This window comes from Amblyomma mixtum, chromosome 2 (assembly GCF_055824585.1).
Source record: "Amblyomma mixtum isolate Tamu chromosome 2, ASM5582458v1, whole genome shotgun sequence".
Taxonomy (NCBI): Eukaryota; Metazoa; Arthropoda; class Arachnida; order Ixodida; family Ixodidae; genus Amblyomma; species Amblyomma mixtum.
Genome location: NC_143013.1, coordinates 216,794,404 through 216,819,767, shown reverse-complemented (window position 1 = coordinate 216,819,767; position 25,364 = coordinate 216,794,404).

The window sequence follows — 25,364 nt, the reverse complement described above, 5'->3', positions numbered from 1 at the left end:
ATGTGAATTCGGTGCGCTCGCCTTTGTGTTCTCACTTGGGTTTTCGTTTGTACTCGATGCTCGCTTTAAGAGGGCAATGCTACAGTGTTCCGTTATGTATTCATTGCGCAGAGATAGAATTTGATGAACACGACGGGATCCAAAAAAATATTCGACAGAGTGGCGGTTACCACAAAGTGGTATGCTGTGAAGTATCTTTCAGATGTTAATTCTGTTGGCAGGTTGGCACCTTCCCATCATTATCAGGTGTACCACCTTCCGGAGGCTTTGGACAAGCATTTCCGAAATCTGAGGTTGGTTTTGTAGTGGTAGCAAACTACAACAACGCCAGAAATTGTGAACTATTTTTTATTTCAGCGAATAAAGCGCTTATAGAAGAAGTCGGCTTTCTTGATTCAAGCTGCGGCAAAAGCCCGGCGGTGTGGGACTGGCTTGGTCTACAACCGCAGCCTTTCCACAGCACTGCTGTGCGGAGCAGCGCTTTGTCCCTCTACCCGTCGCAGCGGCCAGAGTGGCCATCGCAACGGGCTGACGCTCCGCTGGACGCTGCGCTGTCCTGGCGAGCCTCGGCAGTCCCCTGGTCACTGCGGCCGTGGTCGCCGCCGCATCTTCCGGACTCACCGCGCCCTTCTCCACCGCAAGCGGAGGTGCCTTTGCAGCAAAAGAAATGTTGGCATGAATGGTGTGTGCGGCAGATTTCAACTCACTCAGTAAGCCTTCCCGCGATACGTGTTATTCGTCGCAAATTGAAGTCAGAGCTTTATTTAAAATTTTAGTAAGCTAATTTTACAGTAAAACACGTTGCGGGGCTAGTTGGTTATGCATTTTCTTTCGTTAAAATTTAAGCAGCGCAAACTTTTAGGACGAATACACAGAGGACATGACATGACGGCCGCTGACTCCAACTATGTTTACTGAACACGGTTTTCGTAGAACATATAAGAAAAGACGGCCATGAGCGCATGCGCATCTGCGACAGACCACAAAAGGAAAGGCCAAGATGACAAAGATGACAAAGATGACAGCCAAGGTAGATTAATGTCGGCGGCACGCATTTCGTCCCTTATTTTTAAGCAGTCTGAATTCGCAGGCATAGAGGGAGACAGAAGTGGTGCTGACACACATGTCGCCTTTTGCCTTGATGAAAAATGCTTCGGATAATTCCCGAGCTAATCTATCTTTGCTCCTGGTTTGCTCCTGAGATTTGCTCGGGAATTATCCGAAGCATTTTTCATCAAGGCAAAAGGCGACATGTGTGTCAGCACCACTTCTGTCTCCTGCATGCCAGCGAATTCAGATTGCTTAAAAATAAGGGACGAAATGCGTGCCGCCCACATTACTCTACCTTTGCTGTCATCTTTGTCATCTTGGCCTTTCCTTTTGTGGTCTGTCGCAGATGCGCATGCGCTCATAACCGTTTTTTCTTATATGTTCTACGAAAACCGTGTTCAGTAAACATAGTTGGAGTCAGCGCCCGTCATGTCATGTCCTCTGTGTATTCGTCCTAAAAGTTTGCGCTGCATAAAATTTTTACTGAAGAAAATAATTTTGTAGTCCTCTTTAAAATATAAAATCTTAGCAACATCAATGAGCCTACAATTGGATATTAATACATTTTTATTGATTGTGAGGCTGTAATAGCAGGTTACGCTATTTTTGCATTTAGCAGCAGCAATTAGAATGCAATTTAGAGCTCTATAAATCGTCAGATATTCTTTGGCTCTATTTTCTGGACGCGTACGCATAAGCATCTCCTCACCATGGTATGTTTTGTTCTGCGAGAAGTCGGGAAGTGTAAGCATTTACGCCTCTCTTCCTTCAGGTACCCGTCGTTATTTCATGTATTTTCTTTTTTCTCTTAAGTGGAACACCTTGTTTAGGTCTCATATAATTTCCTTCCCGCTCATATATTATCTGTAATTTAATCTCTCAAGAGTCACTAAGAGCGGAAAAAATTTTTTGTGGCAGCTCAAATACAATAAGGCGGTTCTTTTATTTCTTTGCGGAGTCCTAAAATGCTTCGTCGCTATTAATCCCAATTGATAATGATGTAGTTAAATGAGGTGAATGCTCGCTCTCAAAGGACCCGTGCTGAATATCTTCGGAACATAAGTTTATTTACGCCGGATGCGGAGAGCGGCTAGAAAAAGTGGCGTCATTGCGCTTGAGATTCATGTTGACAGTAAAACATTAATTCAAGTCTTAATTCAAATTTCAGAAAAAATTTATTTGACAGGGCGATGCGGTGGCTTTTTTAAAGTTATTTCACTATAAAACGCTTTTTTTTTTAATTTGCGCGTTCGGAATAAGATTTGTTACTAAAGTTTGCAGGGCAAGAAACGCTACAGTGCATAGTTAGAAACTTGAAATGAATGAGGAAAGTGTGGTCGATGTGAAGAGTTCTTGCACATATTTTGCTTCTATATTTTGTCTGTGAACTCTCTGTGCAAACGTTCTACACCATGCCGCCATATTATGGGCAAGGCCATTGTTCAACTGCAAATAATTTGTGAACGCAATTTTGTCATACGTCGTAAGATTTCACTATAAAAATCGCCATATTCGCAGAATACCCCTCGGCAGGCGCGCAGTTTGCTTCTATTGACGTTTATGCGTGCGTGAAAAAGGCTCCTTATTGCTTCTCTACTGCAACTTTAACTGTGCAATGCGAAAATGGAGGAACTTTAATAGAAAGGTTTAGCTTGGGATGCAAAGAATGCACCTTCAACATTTCCATAACTGTAGGTTAAAATAATCCGCAGTAACCTCACAGTGAAAACTACTGTCCATGAATTGTTGGCTTGTACAACGACGAAGTGCTACAATGTACTCACCTGCTACGAGGAAAGCAAAGATCGCCAGAGTCACCAGGAATGCCTTGGAGTTCATCCTTGATAATGGGAGAGCAGCTGCGTAAAATAATCAGTAATATATTAGCACCAATCTACAGTTCTGACCAAAAAAAGGCACTGTCTTGTAACAACTGCCTTCTAGAGCATGTAGCGCGAAAGTTGTGCCATTAAAGTTACATCTGTGTGAGCCGTGACATGCCACTCATGCCGTTCTTGAACTCTGCATTCAACAACTTGAACAGAGAAATGTGATCGTAACTGAAGCAATGCATTAAAAAAATTAATAGAGCGTCATGAATTTCGTTATTTTTCAAATCGAAATTTTCCACACTTTAGAAAATTTAGTGACTTTGCGTTTTCAAAATGCAAGTGAATATAGTCACTATGAGACGACCAAGAGGACAACAACAGCAAAACGACCGCTTACATTTTCGTCGTTGCAGAAGACGATGATGTTCCAGGAACACTGTTGTAGGGTTCAATATCAAGAGCATTTTTATACTGTTTCTAGTTATAAAAAAAACTAGTTTCTGAAATACCCTAAGCAACAGTTTGGCCAATCACGAGAATGAGAGAGGAGTACGGCAAGTGTTAATCGCGCTTTCCGCGTCGTGATTGGTGAAACCCAGGGAGGCCACGCCTGGATTGACTGACGCACTGATGCACAAAATGCAATGACACACAATGATGCCAGCTGCTGCAGCAGGCATTAATGAAAAGCAATGCAGAAGTTTTACTTGTTACGCCAGCGGCAGTCAAGCGCAAAAAGAAATCACATGATTGCAGTAGATGAGCACAGTCGCTCCACTCACTTTATTGCCTTGCGTTTCGTTGATCCTTGTGTCTCGAAGTAGGAGTAACCGGAGGAGCAGTGGTCATCCGTCCCATGACGCGACATTAGAAGCTTTTATTCACCAAAGTATATCTGAAAGATTTCAATCGTTGCGGTAGCTAAACATTTCAATAAACCTGCTACAACAGCGAAAAGAAAAAATATTCCTGCAAGGCAGAAAAGAAACAATACGAGACACAACCTGAAATAAAAGTTTTCGGTACTCTAAGTTACGCAAAGAAAGGACCGGGTAATATCAGGCCTTTATTGCTGTTGTAGTGATTTTAAGCTCTTCGCTTGCCGTGACCTGCCCATGGTGCATAATTTTTATTCAACTCAAAGTTTAAAATTCTTGGTGATAACTAAACCAATATCATCTGTGAACATTTCGCGTCCTCCTTTCGAGGATAAATTCTGGGTTCATGGAAACTTCTTTTACCACAGCTCTTAAGTTTGAGTCAACTTCGAAGAGCTGCGCATGCGTAATAAAAGGCGCCGTAGAGAGGAGGGGGGGGGGGGGCTTCGAAATAATATAGGCCTCTAAAAGATCTTTATAGGCACTACAAATTACAGAACATGGACTTGGTGCGTGTCTCCGGTGTTAAAGCCTAAATGCGGTCATAATGATCACAAATTCTGTATCGCACCTTTGGACTCAGGCCACGAATGCACGAGCTGCTGGAGAGAAACCACGTCGGGTTCTTTTACATGGGTATTACGTGTGGGTCATAAGGTGCTCACATTTTGGTAGTAAATCTATTGTTAAAGACGCACGCGTGAAGTCTCTTCTAAGGTAGTATTTCGAAGAATGTGTTTTGTATTACCGATTGTATTCTTCGCGGAAGAATACGCTACCTAAACTTAATAGTGGCGCTGATCATTCTGAGGGACGGTTTTCCATATCATATTTTTATCATTTGTATAATTCAACAATTTGTTCTCAGATAGATCTGGCGAAAAAATGAAATCGCATTTTTAATGGGCTTGTCGTGTGGTGCATCGTTTGTGACACGACATTGCAATCAGATATCAATGCCGACTGAAAGGACGTGTTTATTTTTCCCTGCAAGGAAACTGTGGACACCCTTGTTTTCTTTATGAAGAGAATAGTTTCCAGTAGTTCGGACTAAGAAAAATTCTGCACCAAAGGCTACATTGCGCAGTAAATTTAAGTCACGGGAAATAAATTAGCTCCACATTATGCTCAGAATTTAAAAATTTCTTAAGGCTTAATTAAACGGCATTGCTATTGCCTTCTATGTATTTAGGATGCCATGACCTCACTCTCACAGGAGGTCATAAAATACTTCGCATCCGCTTGAATAAAATAGGTCGCACCGAAACCGAAATCCTGACACAGTAATTTATGCCGCTAGCATCCGCTAATGCAGGTGGCGAACACTCAAAGGTTGTACTTCAAGCCCAGTGATGTATACTCGGGGACCGAAGTCGGTCACCTCGACCATATTTTCTATGAACAACCTTTAGTGATGTAGGGGGTGTAATAAAAAAAAAAGCTGCTGTTATGTTTTCGCGGAATCATGCCCCATATTTGCGAGATGCCTCATTAAGAGCTTCTTCAAGAATGTTGCGTTCTTTAATTTCTTTTTGCAAAGTTCTTTTGTTGCTTTGTTTCATTACTATACTTCTGGAGAATATACTACCTCAGGTGTTATTGTCTGATTACCTGATTAATAATTAGCCAGCCTTTCAACAACGCTTAACTTTGAAATAAGCACGGCACAGCAGCATGAAAAGGTCACTACTACAAGGAGTTGTACGCTAAGCATGTGAATATCTTATAAAACAGAAATGTTTCAATCTTTTTACGTTACAAACAAACTTTCTCCCTAAGATAGCAATATTGAAATCAAAAGAAATTAATTTATTTCAATATTGCTTTTAGAGAGAAAGGCTGTTTGGAACCTAAAAAATTAAAGCATTGCAATTTATCAAGATATCGACCTAGGTTATTTTCAAAGCTAAGCATTGTTGAAACGCTAGGTAATTGTTAATCGCCGCCGTGGTGGCTCAGTGGTTATGGTGCTCGACTGCTGACCCAAAAGACGTGGGTTCGATCCCGGCCGCGGCGGCTAGAATTTCTTTGGAAGAGAAATTCTAGAGGCCCGTGTACTGTGCGATGTCAGTGCGCGTTAAAGAACCCCAGGTGGTCGAAATTTCCGGAGCCCTTCACTACGGCGTCTCTCATAGCCTTAGTCGCTTTGGGACGTTAAACCTCACATACCAAACCAAACCTAATTGTTAATCATTTAATAAGACAATAGCACCATATTGAAATGTTTTACTAATTTTAAGGATGAAAAAGCATTCCCTATTTGGCGATGATGCTTAAATTGAATTAAGTGGTCTGAAGCAGTTCGTGCCACGGAACACGTCCCTCTTTTCGAAAAGCTCTCTGCAAACCCAGTTTTAACCATTATAGCGTCCTGTGCATAGGCCGACTGATGTTGCAAAAAGATGTTACTTAAAAATGGCTTAAAACAGCACCTACGTTGTAACCCACTTCACTGCGAAACGATGCCAGTGATTTTCCGGTTAACACCCAGCAGCGCTAACACTCATCTGCAGTCGCAGGAGAATAACAGGTTCCTGTGCTTCCATGGTAGTTAACAGCTGCATTCTATGTAAACTAAAAAAATGTAGGTGTTTTGCCTGAAAGTTGAACGAACCGTTGATTCCTTTCTTTACGGAAAAGCAGTGCTGCATGGGACGCTTCATGAAAGGGCTTCGCAAAAAGCACACAAATTATGCCCAAGGAAAAACACACCATACGCTTGTACTGTTCACACGCTGAGAACACGCCGCGTTGGCCGTCAGCAGAATAAGAAAGAGAGCGTAAAAGCTACGTGCAAATTCAGTATGGTTACGTCTGTCACTTGTTATTTCCAGCCAATGCAGTCATTCCAGCTCAGTCGGCTCTTGCGCTCAATTTGACGCAGGTATTGAGCATAACTTCACCATCGTTGCGCGGGTAGTTTGAAAGAATTTTCGCGCCAAAAATAAGAAACACAACAATTGCGACTACGGGCGCAGCATTCTTTCAGCGGACATGACCATGGCTTTCAATGGAAAGCACTGTTGACGGGAAGAAAACATTAATTACATATAGCGTAAAGGTGAGAAAGAATTCCCTGGAAGAATGCCCTCAGAGATTTCCGCCACTGGACACACTCAGATGTGTTAAATTTAACCGATCCTCAGCAAAGTCGTTTCCAGATGTCACGCATCTCGAGCAGTCACCCAGTTTTATAGAGAAGTAACTCGACCAATAGGTTCCACATAATCACACTTTGAAGAGTAAAATGTCCAGTTGCTTGTTCTACGTAAAACTTCCCGTTAGATCTAAGTTTCACTTACCGTTATAGGACACACGCTGTATAATTCGTGTTTCAGGTAAAACAAAAATAACTTGAAGGCAGTGGTTATAACCAGGAGAAATATCGAGCAGAAAAAGTGTATGTCCAACCAATATTTAGACCGTATGAAAATAAGCAGGTGCAAACGATGCGTTTGCGGGCATGCATCTTTGCCATCACATGGCCACCCTCAAAACCGTTATTTTCGTTTGAGTTGTGGTCTTAACTCCTTTCTCCTTTCTTAGCTCCTTTTTCCTGGAATAGTACGTGCGCGCTGGAAACAGACGTTTGTAGTCTGTCGTATTGTCGGCAGTAAGCGTGAAGTCAAAAACCATAGCACAACCACGGATATTTGTCAGCTGTTCTGACTGCTTCAAAAGGCCCTGTATGCGCGAGCTTGTGCATCCATGTTTGCTTTCGAGGCTGCTTCGCCCCTTTCGCTGGCTGACATCCTGATCAGAGAGGACGATAGAAACGCGACAGAAATTTCTGCCGAACGAGAGGTTTTCTGTCGCATGACAACAAGTCCTGGATTCAAGTTTGTCGAGCGAAAAATAATTTTGTGGTAGAGTCTATCGTGCGAAAAGGCTCCTGGCGCATGTTCTCTCATGTGACACACTCCTTCCGGACGTCATGTCGCTCGACAAAAGTTTCTGTCATAGGTCCTACCGCACGACACGCATTACTCGCAAGTTCTGTCGTGAGACAGTGATTCTTGTCGTGGGATATGCCATGCGGCAGATTATATAAACATCCCTTTTCACGCAACAGAGGTGTCTCTCTTTGGTGCTGTACAGGAACGCACGTCTCTCTCGTTCTTATTTGCGCAATAGATTCCTCTTGTTGCTTCTGCCTTGCGATAGAATCCTGTGGTGTGTTTTATTGCGAAAGGAAGAACACTTCGCTCAATTAGGCCTCGTGACACCGAAAAGTCACCCGTGAAGGTCGTGCTGATGAAAATTTGAGAATTTATCTATTGTTTAGAAGGAAAGATTCGCTTCTATAATGAAACTTTCACCACTAACCGACTCTGGTCACAGCACATTAACTCAAATGCGCCTAAAGCTTAGCCAAAACAAACCTAGTTCGCACGCTTGCCAAATCTGCACGCGACACTAAATTGCTGTTATGGAAACACTCACCCGCCCTACGCTACTATCCTCAGCAATTCCCTCAAGCGATGCGAAATATAGAGTTGACGCCTTCCATAGAAAAGCCATTAGATTTATTTACCGCCGCAATGGCAAGTGTCACCGTCATCATTCATGTAATCACTAGGTCTTGACAGAAAACCAGCGAAGTTGGTATACCAGGCATCAAAACTTGAACCACGCTTTCTGCGCAAGGATACGGTGCCACAACGGAGGTGCTTCATTGGAATAAACTCTGTTCCAGCCTTGCAGAGACACTCAGTACAGATCGCGCTACGGGAACGAAAAGCGTGATGATTTGTGCAGCGGAAGGCAACGAAAAGAGAACAGATTAACGATTGCATGCTTTATGCAAGTATTAAATTTAAATGGATTATGAAAGTAAGGAATGGGCGAAAAAAAAATTGAAGGCGATGCTTATGGGTATGATGCGATAGCGTAATGGTTTAATTCCCATATATGTTGAAGGTCATTCTCTTATGTACAGTCTTTGACAACAGTAACCCGGCAACTATGGTTTGTTTCTAAGCGTCGTAGCGAAGCACCTATGGCAGCCCTTAATCTCCGAATCTGTGCAAAGTCAGGTGAACCCTTGTCCTGACGTTCTGGCACCTTTCGGTATTTAGGGGTGCCGTAAAGGCTCCATGATACGGTTGAGAAGCAAAAACCTGTTGCTCGGTTACTTTTGCCAAAGGGGGTACATTCCAAGATCCCTGGGCGGCCACATACCAGTCTTGGCCCAGTGGAGCAGGGGTTAAGAGATGAACCACTGCCCTGCGATGACAGGTGCTCCCAGTGGTGGGGCTTTTGAGGGGCCGGTCTGCTCTTCCCGAGTTACCAATGAGAACTGCCACGGTGGGCAGTTTGCACACTATCCTGTGGGCAGGTTGTGATGAGGCCGCAATGTGACGTAGCCTACGTGGCCCACATGCAACCTAGGTTGCTCTCTCGGGACCACTTGCCAGATCCGTGCCCATGATTTTTCGCTCACAATCCAGACGCCGACCAAAGCGACACCGAATTCTCTGGTGAACGAGGTCTTTACCTCTGGCGCGTTAAAATGCAGATTGAGGGATGCAGTGATCGAGTAGTGTTTTAATCACTGAGTCGGGCTACTGAAGGTTTACGGCACGCGCCTGTTTCAGCTGCGATAGTAATTCAGAAAAACGAACTGAATCCTTGTTCTTTGAAACAAAACACATTGTTAAAAACGAGCGACACAACCGCGATGCATCAGCGCAGCACCAGCGTCGTTCCGAGCGACGACTCTACGAATGGCAGCTTTAAGTTGTGGTATAAAAAGGAGTAGTACCATAATAGCAATGGTAGTTAGCACTTCTAGTGATTTTTTATAATTATGATTAATTAGTAGTGCTGATATATGGTAGACATAGTAATAGTTATATCAGTTACTAATATTCAGTAGTATTTGCATACAGTTAGTGATAACTAGTAAGGATTAGTGATCGTTAGTAGTAGTTTGAATTATTAACACTTAGGTATATTAGTAGTGGTAATTATACTTCTTGATATAGATATTTAGCAAAGTGATAGATGGCAGATAGCGGCTGCAACGGCAGTTAAGTTAATGCTCTATAGGAGCGAAGGCCTACCAGGGCAAAGAAATGAAACAGAAGTGAGGAAGGAGCAAAAAGATGGAGAAGTAGAGAATAGGCCAAAGGTTAACGCAATATCTACAGCACTAATTATATTGATCGCCCCGTTTATTTTTTTTTTCGTCGTGGACACGTAGAGGTCAGTGCCTGCGTCGGTACGATTTTATGCATGTCATGTCTGTAAGCTATGGCATTTTCGACAAGCGAAAGCTGGTATCTTAAAAGCGCTGTGATGTCTATTAGCCGGATTAAGATAATTCAGAAGTTCTATATACGCATTGTTTTTCATGTAAGTAAACATTATCCCAGATTCTTTAAGTCAGAGTGTTGATTATGTTCATGGCTTGAAGATAAGGTGGTTCAATGGCTTTGCTTCAAGAAGGCATAACGTAAGGCAATTAAACGGAACTATTTATTTTTCTCAGCTACAGATATCTGCACACCTGTGCCCTCACTGTCAAGATGACGAATTTGTCGCTCCTAAACAATATCGGAATACTGCAACAAGTGAGGCACTTGCGAGCGCGTGGAATTCTGTCTCAATAAATCAAGCCTGCATTATGGCATAACATTTCGCGGAACTATGGCAAGCTCTGAATACGCAGGTTCCCTATAACCTATGACCTGAGAACTCAGTGAAGGCTACGCTATAGCGGTGCCATCACAAGGCACGAAAAATTATTTGTCAGTCATGTAGATATGTTAGAGCAGTAACTCATGGCAGCTGCATCCGCTGTACATGCTAAGCACGTGCGCGACAGGCTCATGCACCATATGTGAATCACTGTAGTTGTCTGGGTCGTTAGCAGAAAAAAAAATTGCGTTCGTTGCTTATTGAATCCTACGTCGGGTTACTGCTTGCCTCGACAAGTCTGTCATGTAATGTTCTGGCTCTTGTAACGGCCGTTTAGCAACGAAGAATTGTAAAGAAAAAGAGAAAATGACAGGAAAACGTAAAATCGTACTGAATTTTTTAGCCTTCTATTGTCCTCTACTTTTGTCGTCCTCATCTGTTACGATGGTTTTCCTACGTCTATTATTAGAAACCAGGCCAGATTGCGGCCATGGCTGTGCTGTTTAGCAGAGTCCTGTGGTTACATAGTTTGGGGAAAATAACCCGAATTTGTTCTTTTCCCGGGCCCTCAATGAGGACTAAACAAGAATTTCACAGCCTAGGTCAATGAGAGTTTACTAGGCTGTCTTCGCTAAACCGCTGCAAGTGCCAGCGAGTGAATGTTTAATGGCGAAATTTAACTGAAACGAAATGTCCTATGCTTAAAATCTAATAATAATATGATTTTGATTTCTCCGGCTCGTGTAGCAGTCTGCCTTATTGTTCCTTTTATTCTTTATAAAAACCTATACCCGTAGGTGGCAGTATTCTTCTGGCTTATTTTGCGAACGTGCGTCTATTGTTTTGCTTTTCTGAAGGTTTGTTCGAAAAACATGTGTTCATGGTTCTTCAGAAATTGTTTCATTTCCTTTAAGTATGCGCACTGCCCAAGGGATGTTGTTGTGGAAACACTATAGAAGAATTTTGCAGCGAGAATAATACGGTGACTAAGGTATTCAGCAAGTGCAACAGGACGAATGCTGCACTTCAAACCGACGCTTTGGTTAAAAAACCGCGGCCAAAGTACAGTCCTACAATTCTTGTCGTAGAAATGAATCTCAGGTTTCCAAAAATTCAATTGAATTATTATGAAACGCTCATGACGATCTGCTGATACAATGGCTCCCTGCTAGTATGATACGATATACTTTTATCATCTTTCTCTCTACCTGACCTTCCGCGCGCCCAAGAAATTTGTTTTTTTCGAAACCGGGATTTAGGTTCGCCGTCCTTAAAGTTAAAAGCAAAATGCCCCCTCTTTCCTGCATTGAACAGATTGCGGCGAGCTCTAGAAAGAGTGAGGGAGTCTGAGAGTTCATGATTTAGAAGTTTTCTGGAACTCCAGTGCAGTTCATTTCATGTTGAAGTGAGAATACTTTTCTGTGTTGACCGGGCAAATTTAAAACGCTCTGAAAAGGCGCTATAAAATGGTAATAAAACCATGAAGGAAAGAAGAAAAAAAGGCATTTAGACCGAAATCCTACTGTCAAGTTAAGACAGTAGTGCAGCAGCACTAATATTTCGCACAGTTATCTTTGGCACCTCTTGTTGGCTAAAATGCAGCGGCAAGAACTTTGATAATTAGGTAAGGGAAATTTGTTCAACCTTAATTGACTGCTTATGTGCCAAAATACTGAGATAAATGTCTGCATGGGAGAGTATTATGAGCGCATTTTTTGAAACAGAGGGAGATGGTGGGAACGCTCGACAGTCCATTGACCTCAACGTGAAAAAATATAGCACGAGAACACACGGGGACCTTTATTTCGTTTTGTGCCATAGATATTTATTACCAGCATCAAAGCGCCTCCTAAGTGATGTCCTTATTGACGTCCCCGCCTCCCCTCCCCCTGACGCAACCGCTTCAGCGCCCATATAATGTTTTCCCGGCTGTCTACGAACGCAGGAAGCAATAAATATTGTGTTCTTACACGTAAAGTTCTGCCTATAATCCCATTTTGACAGCTATGATAAAAGAAGGATGAAACGAAAAGCTAGAGTTCATGGGTGGTCAATAAGGTGACATCCATACACATGCTTCTGTCATGATAAAAATACTACAGTCAGAACAGCCGTAAAAAGTAGTGAAGTACGACAGGAGTGTGTACAAGTTGCCGCTAATGTTTTGCGCCCTGTCACATTACATCGAAAATAATTGTGCGACCTGTGATTTGCAGCAGTATTGCAGGTCTTTTCAGTATGTCAGTCGCATGTTGAACTTCTCTCCTTTAGTTGTGAAGTTACTAAAGAGAGCTTGCAACTCGCGATCATCGTGCGTACAGACAAGCGCGTATCGAGGGCAAGAAATGAACATGGAGCGATATGAGGAGAGAATTCTGAGTATAAGGCAGATGAGCCGTGGTTGTCCAAGGTGATGGGAGCGGACGGGGAGGGAGGGCGGTATTCGCATTAAAGCTTGTTTCTTTTGGCAAAGGCAACTCTTGTGACAAACAAGTGTCACCAAAGCATATTTTTTGCTGTGACGAAATTCTCGCGGTATCAACTATGTACTATTTAAAAAACTATATATAAAGTTATGAATTTCTTCTGCATTGTACGTGCTCCCAGTAAAGCTCGTATGTTCCTACTGCCGTTGTCACGTTGAAGCGTTCCAGTATAACGCTACCACTTGTTGGCTGGTCCTGTTATCTAGTGTGGCGTTCCTGCTTAGCTAAGAAGCAGTGTATCGGTGATTCAATTTTAATCCTTAATTAGGATTTTTTATACACAGAGTAGGTAATTGCAGACTGCAACCAACTGCCAGATTTTTATAAAATTATCACTTTAATAGCCATGGCACAAAATTAGTGGTATTAGGTACACAACGTTCCACTTTTTTGCACTGCCGTCGTTCATTGCCAAGAATTCCTTTGTTTCTATGCACCGCATCCCCCTAAGCGACACTAGTCGACAGTGTTGAATTTTCACTGCCTGCACTCGGTGCGGAAAATTATGGCTCCAGCTGCTAAACGAACTCTGGAAACAGATAGAAACAATGGGCGCCAAAAACTGTAGGCACGTAGACAGCCATCCTTTAAAACCTAAGCAAAAAAGCACTAAGAATTCTCACGTTCTGAAGTAATTTATTGTTAACCTTCCTGTTTTAGTCAGATAGAACCGTGTACGTGTTTCTCCCTCCGTCTTGTGTTACTCTGCGTTACACGCAGCAGGAATGAAGCCATGACGTAGAAAAGAATAATGGGTGACTATATTTCGTTCCGGCTCTAAAAAAGAAAACATTAAAGGAACGGGAACATGAGAATGAAGCAATAACGATTCATTTTTTCTCTGTCGGAAATGAACGGTGCCCCAAATAATGCGTTGCGCTAGATCGCCAGGGCTATAGTTAAATGTTTATGACACTCGTTCAGACAGGCCAAATAAAAAAAGCTGGTCGAGACTTTCAGTATGAGGATTCATCCAACCAGCATTCACTTGCGTTTGCCTCGAGTGTACTAAGAGGAGTGGATCCACAATAGATACCAACCGGAAATAATCTAGCAATGTTCTTGACCTCAAAGAACAAGTTTTTTATCAAGTTTTTCGTGAGTGCTGGAGATCTTGGTGAAACATGTCTGTACTTTTAGGAAAGCTCTTAGGGACCATGCGACAATACGCCTACAGGCATAGAGCGCATCCTTGATGTTAATGTGCCATCATATTTCCTTTCCGTGGCATCATGCTATAGTATAGTGAAATGGATCGTTTTGAACAAAGAACCATTGTGCTGAAAAAGATGCGCCTGTCATCAGTTTCGAAGAAACTCTTCTCTATCAGTATAAGGGAAATGTTATTCAATTATTTAAATCGCAATACATCAATGCCTAATGCTTTCTCTCGTGAAGGCCGTTTGCTTGTAGTTCCTATGAACACAACTTCAAAACTTCAACATACAACAAACCGAAACTGTAGCATGGCAACGTGGCCAGATGAGCAGACTCATCGGTAACAAACAATTCGCTGCGACGACATTAAAAGCGTCACCCGCATAACACTCATACGCGTGTCTAAAAAACTAATTAATGACAAGATTAATGACAACCTCATCGAAATCAGACTGAAGAAATTGACTTGGGCACGGCATGTATATGCGAAGACAATATATCCGTATGCCTAAGGGCTACGCACTGGATACCAAGAGAAGGCAAGCATCGCCGAGGCAGCAGAAGGTTAAATGGGAGGATGAGAATAAGTTTGCAGGGGGACGGTTGCCGTGGCTGACAAAAGACGCGGCTATTAGCAGAAATATGAGAGAGCCTCTGATTGTCAGGCTTATGATGATGATGGCTCTAGTTCCAGCTCCACCATTTCGAAGTTTCGGCAAAAAATTGTGGAAAATGAAGGTCAATACTCCATTAAACATCTGAGCCGCAGTGAAATTCTAAAACTAAGAGTGTTTGCATTTCCCATGCGAAAATTGAAACCTTAATCAAGAGCAGACGGATTCAAGCTAGGTTATATTTCAAGGAACCTGTGGAAAGGCGAGGCTACTTTTCGAAAAATGAATTTTCCTATCAGAGTAGAAATTAAAAGGTGCAGTTGGTCAATGATATTTAACAAAAATTAAGTGTTGAATCAAAGCTCATAAAATTATAAGCTAGCCCTTGTGTGTATGTATTCCTACAGTTTGTGTCCTGTTTTTAGGGGTTGTTTTCATAATAGACCTAATATTTTAAAACAAATTTTGTAAACATCTAAGCGAAAGGGCGGCATTGCGCTGTCCTGGCAGAAGCGAAATTACGATGAATAATCACGCGCCCTCAACGAGTGCGTCTAAGAAAGTGGGATTTTGAAGTGCAGAGCGACTTACAAAATATTATCGGCGAGGACAAAATTACTGCAATCAACAATTATACCTCTTGATGAACTCTAAAATCAAGAGAATCATGAGTCCGATAATAAAGTTTCACAGGTTCTTCTCTTCCTAGCACCAGAGGTGCCCCGCCAGAGACGGTTGGTTTCAACTCGAAGACTGAAGCTTTATCTCTGCACCAGGGGTGCCCCGTCAGAGACGGTCTCAAGATGTGTTGACACGCAGGGATAGAAAAGGGAAAAACTGAAGATTTATATACAAATATTTACAGAATCTACAAGTTAGATACAACGGCAAAAAGACAAACAACCAAAAGGCGGAACTGGCTAATACTAGGGGAGGCCCCTACTCGGCGTAGCCGAAGATGCGTAGCATCTCACCGTAGCGCAGAACCCCGCTTCTGGCTCCGGGGCCCGATTTTAAAGCCCTAAAGGCCCGGCCCACATTTCGTAGCTTCCAATCATGTTGTGCTCTTAACATGATTGGTTCTTCAAGGGCATGGCCAGCCCTCCGGCTTCAACAAGGTAAACCACCCTCTCTACCACTAAATAAACATAAAAACACACACAAATACACATTCGTGCCAGTACGTGCGCGAATCGGTACCGCGGGGCGGGGTACACCCGTACTTCCTGGCGCGTTCGCGAGCGGCCGCGTTCCGAGAAAGGAGACGCTTCGCTTTGAGCGCTCCCAGCCGCGTTCCGATGACCCCGCGTACACTAACGATCCCTTACACCGATGTTATGCTTGTTTCTTTCATGCTGTAATTTGCGGGTTTCTGGCTTTCGGCCTCTTTCCGGTTGATCTTTCGTTTCCTTACGTACAGTTCGGCCCCATGTGAGGTCGTTATATATCTCGTACGATATGGGTATGTTAAGTGTTTAAGTAATTGTTCAACTTAATTTCATGTATCTAATCTATATTTAGAACTGGACACTGGTAACCATCGGCTATCTGTTGCGGCGCTTGACAAAATGACCAGTCTTGTCCGCACCTCCCTCCAATTAAAACTTTATAGACAACCTTTGCCGCATCGTAGCTCGTTTTAAAGAAACAGAAACACATTGTACGAAGCACGCACTCCAACTTAAAGCCTTCATTAGGAAGCGTGTCATGGGGTCAATATACTGGGCATTCAGGGATTGACGGCATCAGCTCGCCCGTGACACACTTTTCCGGGCACCGTTGATCCCCTGGCCCAAGCCCTCGGAGGACAGTGGGAGACTCACCCTTCGCCGCACCATGAAAGAGGTCTACCTCGACCTCCGCCTCGACAAACGCCTTTACCGCCCCCCTCATCCATCACTCACAGTGCCGGAGGCTCGGCTTCTTCGGCACGTTCAAATGAATGCAGTCATCACCCCGTCTTGCCTCTTTCTCTATCGCTATCGATCGGACCCTTCCTGTCCCAACTTCCCCTGTATCTATGCGGACCTTGCCCATTGCCTCTTCTATTGCCCGGCTTCTCAGCAGTCGGGTTCCTACCCCCCACGTTCTTTACTAAACACCAACTAGCTCGACTGGCTTGGCGCTGAAGGGGAGGAAGAACAGGGACTTCTGGTCGCCCAGGCGGTCGACATGCGCGGCCTGTAAATTTTGGCCGAATAAAGGTCTTCTACTATACATATATATATATATATATATATATATATATATATATATATATATATATATATATATGTTAATTGCGTAATTTTACACCAGGGTACACACATATTCACGAATACCTTGAGAGCCATTGAGCGCTTTCTACACAACTTTTAGTAATGTCTATGTTTTTCTTTTTCGGTTTGAACATGGAGAAGAAAATCTAATTGAAAGAATCTAATGTTTTTTTTTCATGCTGCAAAATGTGGACGTATCTGTGAAGCACCAAGTACGATGATTAATGCAGAAATGTACACCTCATCCCGGCATAAATTTTTGCGAGCTGCAACTTGTTCTTTTTACTTGTTTTGAAATAGGCTGCGCGTTTCCTTTAACCCGAATCACTTTTTTATGTATGTTTCTATGCTCGCACACGAAACGATCTTCATAAACAGATCTTTGCGAGCTCGTTTCGATGTGTTTACGGACAGCGTTCAGTGTGCGCGCATGAAAACAAATAAAAAAAGTGATGCAGAGGAAAAGTACGGGGCAGTAATTGTCTCACTCAAACAAAAAACAGAGCAAAGCTCGCAACAATTTAAGCCGGGATGACACGTTTTGGGTTCTGAGCCCGAGTTCCCAGGTTCGAACCCGGCCGTGGCGGCGGCGGTGGGGTGGTGGTGGTGAAAACATTTATGTAATCTTAGGGAGAGGTGTTTGGGGTTGTGACCTGAAGGGCCACGCCCACTACGGCACCTCTTTCTCTCTTTCTTCTTTCGCTCCCACCTTCCTCCCTTCCCTTTGGCGGTTGCCGCAACCCAGGCGCGTTGCGTTAAGGCACTTTGGGCCTCGAGGGTGCAGGAGACGGATAGGGTCGCCCTCCAGTCCTCTCGGGAGGAGTTCGGGACTTACAAGCCAACATGCGCAATTACATTAGAGACTTTCTAACCTTGAAACAGGCAGACCTCACCTAGGTTCCCTCCGGTTCAAACCCATCACTCTTGGCCCACGTGAACACCGCCCCCAGGAGGGGGGGGGGAGGGCATAGGGGGCAGTGTTCTGCCCTTGGTATTGAAATTAGCAATGAAGGACTTGCCTGTCTGGCTGCAGAAGGTTCCCGCACCCACCACGCTATTTTACGCGTATGATATCACAGTTTGCTGCCACAGGGGGAGCAATGCAGAGGTAGAACAGCGCCTTCAAGCGGCCACCGAAGCTGTCCGTCAGTACGCGAGGGCCCGGGGGCTCCAGTGCGCACCGGACAAGTCCGAGCTCCTAATACTCAAGAATGTAGACAGGCGAGAGGTGCCAAGACCAACCGAAGCCAAAGTACTCGGGCAACACATACTACAAAGAAGAGAGAACACCACGACCATCAACAAACTTCTGAAGAGAACACACCATATTATAAAAATGCTCTGCCGAGTCAGGAACAAGAAACACGGGCTAAAAGAGAAGGAGGCAGTCCGCCTTGTCCGTCCGGCTTCGTGGTATCGCGTATAGCCTACAGGACTGCGTACCTTCGCCTTTCCCAAGCAGAAGAGGCAAAGCTGGAGGCTCTCGTCGGGAAGGCCTGCAAGACAGCACTGGGCATTCCGAAGTTAACACCAACGAGTAGACTGATGTCTCTCGGAGTTCACAACACACTCCTGGAGACCTGGGAGGCTCGGAGAAAAGGCCAATTGGACTGCCTTGCAACTACCCAGACGGGCCACCTACTACTCGACAAAATCCATGTAGCACTGTTCTAAACCGTAGACCAAAGGGCGCAACTACCGTTGACAACATGCAAGAGATGCTATATCTTTCCGATCCCCAGACGCATGTACCCACACTTCAACTCAAAGTAAACGCCAGGGCAGAAGTCCTCCGCAGAAAGTGGGACGACCATCCGGACACTCTCTACGTGGATGCCGCCGGCCTTCCATGCGGAAGGATGACACTGGCCATTGTCAACCTACAAGGGCGTCTGATTAACTCCGCATCCACCAAGACCACGAACCCCACTCACGCAGAGGAGGTAGCCATAGCGCTTGCGCGAGCTACCAGACCAAGCCAAACATCCTAACAGACTCTCAAAACGTCTGCAGGAACCTTACGAAAGGACTAGTACGTCAGACTGCGCTCTCAATACTGCACAAGCACCCATATTGCAAGGCCAGCATTACTTGGTTCCCCGGCCTCATGGACGAGACGGGAAGGAATGCCGCTGCTCACAGCCGTGCCCGAGCGCTTCTGCTGTGGGCCTCTCCCACGTCTGATGAGACCGCGGAACGCGATCCATACCTAGTGACCACTTAGAGCGAATACCTTCAACACCACAGGTTGGCGAGGCGCACATACCCTATGCCGCACGAACACTTAAGCAAGGCTGAAGAACACGCACTCAAACTCCTTCAAACGATTATCTTTATAAGACCCGTGAAACTAAACTTTTGGTACCCGACACTCAATAAACCACAATGCCCACACGGTGAAGAAATAGCCTCAGTTTATTACATGGTGTGGGCTAGCAACTAAATCCCGCTATTGACCCTATACCAAACCCCCACCCGGGGCAATGGGAGGCCATTCTGCCCAGCGGAGGTCCTGGGCAACAGCGCGCACTGGTACTCAAGGCCCTCACTGCTGGCATAGGCGGCCCACCAAGAGGCCTTTGAATCTCCTTCGGCAATAAAGAAGTTTTCCTCTTCCTCCATAATAACGCTACCACTTAATGGCTGACCTGATAATGAACGATAATGTTTCGCCAAATTTTATAGTAATCCACTTACGTATGGAATTTTTGAGGCAAGGTTTGCTTTTCGCTAATTTCACTAACCGTATCGCCGAGCTGTCGTCTAAAACTACAGTTGTAATGAACGGCGTACAAAATTCGTAGCTCTGTGAAAGTATCTGTCGTGTATTTAGACATCGGAGACCTTTGCAATAACTTTTCCGCGTGTTCGAGCCGTTTCTGCACTAGAACATAACACGTGGGTTCAGTGGTGGCGATGTTCTTTTCTCTTTTACGATGTCCTTCCTTGTTGATACTTAGATGGGGACTTGATCCTTCGATTGCTTTGACTAGGTTTTGTATAAACCGATTAGAAAACAGATTTATCTGCATCCTCAAAGCAGCGTTAATGCTGTTTTAAATTCTAACTGGAGCAAAATGGTGGTTTGAGCTAGTTGGTACATCTTTAAAATTTCACCAGCGCTGCGACTAGGAACAAAAAACAGAGAAGGAAGATAAGGACAAGCGCTACTAACAACTGAAAGTTTATTTGAAAAAACACAGATTATATGCGCACAACTGACAACCCAAAGCGCCTGCGCTTCCCGCAAAAAGCACGCAAAAGAAAGTTATGAATCTAGATACAAAATTTCACAATCATGTAAGTTTACAGATGGTGTGCTAACGCACGTGTCGCTGTTCTTGTGAATGTGGTAATGATAGAACGAAGTATGCGGTAATACCCTACATTCATCAGTTATCCCATAGGCTTAAGCAGGTTGGCACTAGATATGGGGTTAAAGTGCTCTTTTCGGTGCCTAATAAACTAGGCAAGGTTTGTGCTATTGTTGACAAAAGAGCCCGGGAACATAAGCAAATAAGAGGCAAAAGAAATAATGCATGCCAGGTGGATCATGAATCACCCTTTGTGCCATGTGCAGAGGGAGTGGTATATGACATACCTTTTAAATGCGGCAAGAATTACATTGGGCAAACCGGGAAATGCATAAATACACGCTTACGTCAGCATAAAACCTCTTTGAATGGTGCTCCTTCATCAAATCTGTCCCTTCATTACAGAGATTGTCATCTGAACAAACCCGGTGTGTCTAATAAAAAAGCATGCTTTCCACTGCTTAACAGGGCAAAGATAAAATTCAGACATCCAGATCAGCTGACTAGGGAGTTGTGTGAAGCCTATCACATTCACAAGAACAGCGACACGTGCGTTAGCACACCATCTGTAAACTTACATGATTGTGAAATTTTGTATCTAGATTCTTAACTTTCTTTTGCGTGCTTTTTGCGGGAAGCGCAGGCGCTTTGGGTTGTCAGTTGTGCGCATATAATCTGTGTTTTTTCAAATAAACTTTCAGTTGTTAGTAGCGCTTGTCCTTGTCTTCCTTCTCTGTTTCTTGTTCCTAGTCGCAGCGCTGGTGAAATTTTAAATTCTAACTGTGATCACTCGGTGCTGAAAGAAATGTGCCAGCTCGTAAAAGAACCATTTCGACACACCGCAGAAGCAAGCAGCGCTGAAAATACTAGAAAGTGATGCATCCGTCCTTTACACCGGAAGTAAGAAAAGCAGAAAAAACCACCAACAAGAATCGTCATGATCCAAAGTGATTTATTTACACAGTCATGTTCAGGTTAAATACGGCAAAACTCAACGAGAACGAAGCCATGTCTTGAAAAGAATTATGGTGAAACTATTTCGGTGAAGCTTCCAATAGGAAAGGATGAAAGCCGACAAGGATACCAAGCCTAGTGCAGTAAAGTTTATTTTATATTCTTGTCGGAAATGCAGTTCGCAAGCAATCATGCGTTTGTTGTGCGCCGCCGCGGTGGCTCAGTGGTTATGGTGCTCGGCTGCTGACCCGAAAGACGCGGGTTCGATCCCGGCCGCGGCGGTTGAATTTCTTTGGAGGAGAAATTCTAGAGGCAGCGTTAAACCCCATAAACCAAACCAAACTTGTTTGTTGTGATTGTGACATCGCTGTAGGTGAAAGCTATTTTAGGCGCTCAGTTCGACAAGGGAGGCCAAAAGCTTCATGAGACCTCTAAAATAATGATTTAAGTGGTGAACATTCGCCTACGATTGTCCAGAGCTGGCGCAAATGATGGGCCCGCGAAAAATGATTGCCATGATTACTCTACTGGTCTATTTTGAGCGGAAATAGGTTTTTCAAAGTAAAAGTTTTTCAATGGGACTTTTGCTCATAAATAGCCTTTATGGAGCATACAACACTAGACCGACGGCCCTACTGCCCGATGCACTTTTTTATGTTATAGAGCCTGCTAAATCACTAAAATATAAGGCTGCCGCCTGTCAATGGCATAGGCTACAGGAAGACTCTTCTTCAAACAAATCTTCGTTTCGAAGAAGCAATAGGTGCGCTAGTTTCAAATGAAGGCCGCAGTATCAGTATAAGAGAAGTCATAATTAAGGCTTTAAACCGAATGGGATGAAGGCATAGCGCCTGCTTATATCAGCGCTTCTTGTGTTATTCCGTGTGGTATATGTACGTTTAATGCTAACCAGTAATGCTGCTTCAGTTTGCAGCACTGTGTAGCCGGCAGGACGCGCTTAGAACATCTGAAAAAACAACTGTGAAAATTATTCAACATCTTGAACCAACATTAAAACCATCTTTCTGAATACTACACTTTTCACTTCGTCAATGAACACTTTAAAACCATCGAAAATGCAGCAAGCCAAAACAGAAAGACTGCGACATGCCAGTAAGCGGCGCGGCGTCGTTAACAGTTACGACACAGCGATGATCTTGCAAGAATCACCAGAAAACATCTCGTACGCGTGTTGAATAAATGCAATAGCGACTTTAAACAACGACCACGGTCAGAAATTACCTGAAACGCCCGAATTAACGTGAGAATGCCACGCATACAACAAATTTTTATTTTTTATTTTATAGACCAATGTCACATGAAAATGTGAACAGCATATGAAACATTGTGGGTTTTTTGCGCAAAAGACACGACACAAAGGAACGAGGTAGACAGGACAAGCGCTTACTAACAACTCAGGTGTTTATTGACATAACATTGCTTAAATACAGCAGCTGCTCTTATCAAACACGAAAAGGGAAAGAAGAGACTTAGCATACATATATCATATCAGCACAGATCCCACCATCGCACGAGTGAATGCATGTTTCGAGCTCTAATTCTGCGCAAGATAACTGATTTCTTTTTTTGAGAGCAAAATTGAAGGATTGCTGACACACGAGTTACCCGATTTTCCTATCTCATTGGCCTCAATTATCTCTCTTCCAAGTTGTGTCTTGCACCGGCGCAGTACTGAGGTTTTTTCGAGCGCGGGAGTGCAGTTGCGGCAATTCCGAATATGGTCAATCATTTTGCTACCTGACTTGTTCTTTACATCTCTTGCGTGCTCCCTCAGCCTTTCATTAAGGCACCTGCCAGTTTGGTCTTAGTGACATCTTTTTAGCGACACGTGACAAGATGCTGCATGACTGCCTTCGCGACACTAACGTTTTAAAGGTTTTTAGATTTGTTGATGATTTCATTGTGTTCGTGGATTGTGACAAAGATTCTTTTTCGGCTAGTGTACATAAGCATCTAATGACGTTTTCAGAGTGCCTAGCACCATTAGAATTGACGCACGAGTTACCGGAAGATAATTGCATCAGGTTTTTAGATATAGGGCTTCATTTTTCAAGTGAACACGTATGTTGGGCCTTTGAACCCAGAGGCAACAAGCCCCTGCTTCCCTTCAGCTCGGCACACTCCAAAGCCGTGAAACGAGGCATTGTGAAATCGTGCCTTTCCAACGCTCTGAGCAAGTCCTGCCTGCATTTGGTAGGACGCAGCTTTGACATCCAGTTGCAGCGCCTTTCGAGCGCAGGCTGCCAGACGGCCTTGCTGGCTTCAACTGCCGAGAACCTGCTGAAGAAACCAGCCAGCGAACCCGACCAAGTTGACCGGAAGAAAGTGGCGGTCATTCCGTACATTCACGGAATCTCGCATAATATTAAGAAGATCGGTGCTAGGGCTGGTGTTAGAGTGGTTTTTAACGCTCCTGAAAAACTCTCCAGGATTTGCAAGAGAGTGAATGCGGAGGATACGGCCGTCGCTTGTTCGAAGCGGCACCAGCAGCGCTTCGTGGCCTGTAAAAAGAGCGTTGTGTACTCGATACCACTTGCCTGTGGTAAGCAGTACATTGGCCAAACTGGCAGGTGCCTTAATGAAAGGCTGAGGGAGCACGCAAGAGATGTAAAGAACAAGTCAGGTAGCAAAATGATTGACCATATTCGGAATTGCCGCAACTGCACTCCCGCGCTCGAAAAAACCTCAGTACTGCGCCGGTGCAAGACACAACTTGGAAGAGAGATAATTGAGGCCAATGAGATAGGAAAATCGGGTAACTCGTGTGTCAGCAATCCTTCAATTTTGCTCTCAAAAAAAGAAATCAGTTATCTTGCGCAGAATTAGAGCTCGAAACATGCATTCACTCGTGCGATGGTGGGATCTGTGCTGATATGATATATGTATGCTAAGTCTCTTCTTTCCCTTTTCGTGTTTGATAAGAGCAGCTGCTGTATTTAAGCAATGTTATGTCAATAAACACCTGAGTTGTTAGTAAGCGCTTGTCCTGTCTACCTCGTTCCTTTGTGTCGTGTCTTTTGCGCAAAAAACCCACAATGCTTAGGCACCAACTAGCCTGCAAAAACATACTCGCAAGCATATGAAACATAATTAAAAATTCAACTTTTTCTAGAAATTTTCCTGTGGTCCTGAACGCGGTTGAGCCGGTTCGAGTCGATATAGAATGTCACTCAGGAGCCGAATCCTGAACCGCACCCGAAAGGCGTGAGCCCGAAGACGAACCCAACCAGAAAAAATTCTGTTCCGACACCCTGCTTATAGCTCAGCACGTATGATGAGAGGCTGCCGCGATGGCCGAAAAAAAAAAGAAAGCGGTGACGTCCCAATAGTCTAAAATCGCGGCCAGCAAAGCTGATCTGCTCGCGTGTGTGGGTTTGAATCCTGTTCGCGGTTATAAGTATAGAAGTTCATTTATTCTTATTTAAAAAGTATCCCGTCACTACACACGCGCATGTTCCCATAAGACAAACACTAGATATCTTCATGATGCAGACTCTAAGGCTAACACATCAAAACAATTGTATGTGCACTTCCCCAGGGCACCGTGATTTCATTCGGTTTCATTCGCTGCAGACTTCGCAAACGCCGTTTTTGCAGCTTTTGCAAGACCGCAGCGTAGTGTAGCGAAGCATGGAAAATTGTTTGCGGTAAAGCATTATTTATTGCTTCCTCCCGAAGGTTCCCGCCAACACATTTTGTGTCTGGTAGATTTACTTGATATTTGTCCATTCTTACAAGCAAATGCACTTTGGTGACCTCTAGGTCAGCGACACGAATGTGTTGCTCTGAATGCACAAGCTTTTACGCTAAGGCCGCAATGTCATCCAGACACACATGTGAAGAGCAAGCGACACAATAAAAGCATTCATGGCTCATTTTCTATTAATCGCTCTGTATTCGCAAGTGCAGGCCTGCAAGGGCAATAAATTACGAGCGCATTTAGTTTATTGCGCCCTCCACACAAGTGCCCATAGAACGTACGTGAACACCCGTAATATATTTTGCACCTGAGAGGAAAAAAAATACAACCAAGCCGTAGTCCCTCACTGAAACAGGTTTATTGATGCAACCTCGTTTTTTGCGCTCATTAAAGCATTTCGAATATGCAGATGAGAGTAAAGGAAAACGCCATGGGGGAAAAACGAGGTGTGTTTGGT